This window comes from Elephantulus edwardii, unplaced genomic scaffold (genome assembly GCF_000299155.1).
Source record: "Elephantulus edwardii isolate Elephantulus edwardi_28Jun2011 unplaced genomic scaffold, EleEdw1.0 scaffold00212, whole genome shotgun sequence".
In the NCBI taxonomy this organism is placed as follows: Eukaryota; Metazoa; Chordata; class Mammalia; order Macroscelidea; family Macroscelididae; genus Elephantulus; species Elephantulus edwardii.
The window spans coordinates 2,324,726-2,327,976 of record NW_006399962.1 but is presented as its reverse complement, the minus strand read 5'-3'; the positions used below and the strand labels follow the sequence as shown (position 1 = coordinate 2,327,976).

The following is a 3,251-nucleotide window of genomic DNA, read 5'->3' as shown; positions in this document are numbered from 1 at the left end:
TTGAGATGGCTAGGTTGGCACAGGATAGAACAGCATTTAGAGCTCTACAGGGTTGCTATGAGTCGCAAGTGACTCGATGGCACTTAACAACAACAACCCCGTTATGTTCAAGCAACGTGTTGTTCAGCTTCCAAATGTATGGTTTTTTTCTCCTTTGTCATCCTATTATTAATTTCTAATTTTGTAGCATTATGGTCTGAAAAGATGGTTTGTATTATTTCTATGTTTTTTAATTTATTAATGCTTGCCTTGTGACCTAGAATGTGATGTATTCTGGAGAATGTTCCATGCACATTGGAGAAGGAGGTATACTGTGCTTTTTGGGGGTACATTAGCCTATAAATATCTATGAAGTCAAGTTGGTTTATTGTGTGGTTTACTTCTTCAGTATCTCTTGAATTTTTTTCTGGTAGTTCTAGCTTTTCTTGAGAGGGGTGTATTGAAGTCTCCAAGTACTATATACTAGTGTTGTCTATTTCCTTTTTCAGTTTTGTTAATGTTTGTTTTATGCATTTTGCAGGTCTTTCATTTGGTGCGCAGATATTTATTATTGTTATGCCCTCTTGTTCTATTGACCCTCTCAGCATTATGTAGTGACCTTCCTTGTCCTTTATGATGGTTTTTACATTGACACTTATTTTATCAGAGATTAATATGGCTACTCCTGCTTTTTTCTGGTTGCCATTTGCTTGGTATATTTCCCCCCCACCCTTTTATTTTTAGCCTGTCTTTATCTTCATTTTTCAGGTGTGTCTCTTGTAGACAACATATTGATGGATATTTGGTTTTTAATCCAATCTGCTACTCTTTTTTCTTCAGCGGTGTAACTAAACCATTCACATTCAGTATGACTATTGAGAGGCTAGGTTTTATTGCTATCACTGTGTTGAGTTCTTTTTGGTGGTGTTGTTAGTTACTTTGGACCATGCAGCTTTCTGTGGTATGTCTGTAAAAAGGACATTTCTGAGTCTTCCCTGCAACACTGGTCTTGTTTTTACAAACTCTCCTAGGTTCTGCTTTTCTGGGAATACCTTGATCTCTCCATATGTAATGGATCATTTTGCTGGGTACAGTATTCTTGGTTGAGAGTTGTATTCTTTGAGTGTTTGATATATGTACTTTCACTCTCTTCTTGCTTGCATGGTTTCTGCTGAGAAATTGGCACTTAATCTTATCTGTTCTCCCTTATAGATTACTCTTTGTTTCTCCCTTGCTGCTTTCAGGATTCTCTCCTTATCTTTGGTTCTGGCAAATTTAACTATTATATGCCTTAACGTTTTCCTTTTGGGGTCTAATCTATATGGTGCTTGCTGAGCTTCTTGTATATATATTCTCTCGTTCCTCATTATGCCTGGGAAGTTTTCCTCTAGTAGTTCTTCCACAACTTTTTCAGTGTCTTTACTTGCTTCTTCCTTTTCTGGAATTCCAATGATGTACATGTTATCTCTCTTGATGGTGTCCCACATTATTCTTTGGTTTTCTTCTTTTTCCTTCTTTTATCAGTCTGCTCTTTGCTGTTCTGTGTTCCATCTCTTCAACTGTGCTCATGTGTCCCTCCATCATGTTGATAGCCTCTGAAACACTGGACCTTATATTTTGAATAGTGGATTCTTGATTTTCCAGTGTTGCTAATGTCTCCTTTATTTTCTCTGCAATGTTCTGCATTGTTTGTTTGTTTGTTTTTTGTTTTGGTGGTGGTGGTTTTTTAGCTCCTCATGGTTTTTGCTTGTAGTATCCTGTAATTCATCAAGTTTGTCTTTCATCCATTGAATATATTCAATCACTCCTCTTTTAAATTCTGTGTCAGAAAGTTCCATCAGATTTTCTGGCTTCAGGAAATCCACTGATTCTGTGTCACCCTCTGGGAGTGACATCTTGCTTTGCTCTTGTGTATTGTGTGGGAGAGTTTGCCTTCTTCGAGACATTGATATGTTCTTGATCTGAAGACAATGCTCTAGAGATCAGCTGGGGCAGCTACTCCACTTGTGTGTTTCTCTGAACTTCTGACTTCAGAGAAATGTCAGTTCAGAGCCTGTGAGGGCAATCTCTTGTTGGTAAGATGGGTCAAGGTGCTCCTGATTAAAGACAAGTTAATTGCCCAGATGTGTAGGCACCAGTGTGGAGCCACATGGGGTGAGGCAGGCACAGGGTTGGGGTGATTACAAGGGCATGTTAAACACTTGGGGGACCTCGCTCAAACCTCAGCTGTCTGAGTGTGCTCACGATTGGGGTCCCTACTCAAATTCCCGCTGTCCATTTCCCACCCAGTGTTTTTCACTCAGTGGTCCCTGCCCAAAGGCATGTACACAGGTGCCCTCACACAGCAGCCCCTGCCCAAGCAGGGTCCTGGATCCAACAGGACCCAAAAAGTCAAAGTCAAATTCCCAGCAACCCACTAGCCTCTGGCTGGTCTGCAGAGTCCACAAAAGTTCAGACAGATTACCAGTGGCTGGCTCCCTTCTGGGCAGTTGGTGTAGCCCAAGAGAGCTTGGCTAAACTCCCCATCAGTGGCATGCTCTTGGGTGCTCTCCCAGGTAATCAGCAGTGCCCCAGAAAACCCAGTCAGGATCCTACTGGCCTTTCTCCTGCCAGATTAGTTCCACAGCAGCGTGGCTGATGGCTCCAAGTGATGGCTGGATCCGCGGTGGTGCCCTGGGGTCACAGGGCTGTGGCGGGGGCTGAGGACCGTGGTTGTCGAGCTGCTGGGGGGGTGGGGGGTGGGGGAGCACAGGGTTGGGACACTACCACCAGGAGGCAGGGGGTTGGGCTTGGGCTCTGCTGGGGTTTTATGCAACGGCACCCTGCGTGGTGGCCCGCAGGGGAGTCATGCAGTGGCAGGCCGTCACTCCTCTGGGGTCACAAGGTGGTCAGTGGTGGTCGCACCTCCAGGGTTAAGTGGTGGCCGGCAGGCAGTTGCTCCTTCAGGGTCTCGCAGAAGCTGTGGGTGGTCGGTTTCTCCTCTGGAGTCACACGTGGCTGGTGGTTCCTCCATACTTGCTCCTGGTGGGTGGGTTCCACAGTGGCTTGGCTGGTGTCTTTTGGTTGGGACTCGGCTGTCCAGTGTGTGGTTCAAATTCCAGCTCTCTGTACTCACTTTGTGATTTGTGATTGAGAGTTTGTATATTTCAAGGCATTTGTTCATTTTATTTAAATTACCATTTTTATTAGCACAAGGTGTCATGTTTGTGATATTAACTTATTTTCTTTTTAATGGTTATAGAATCACCAGTGTTACCTTCTCTTATTCCTTA

General features: G+C 43.8%; 1 pseudogene; it reads right to left on the bottom strand.

Annotated features, from left to right (window-relative positions):
* The window catches only part of LOC102872506, a 66,163-nt pseudogene extending 63,171 nt beyond the window's left edge, over window positions 1-2,992 (bottom strand).
* Window positions 2,993-3,251: the final 259 nt, after the last annotated feature.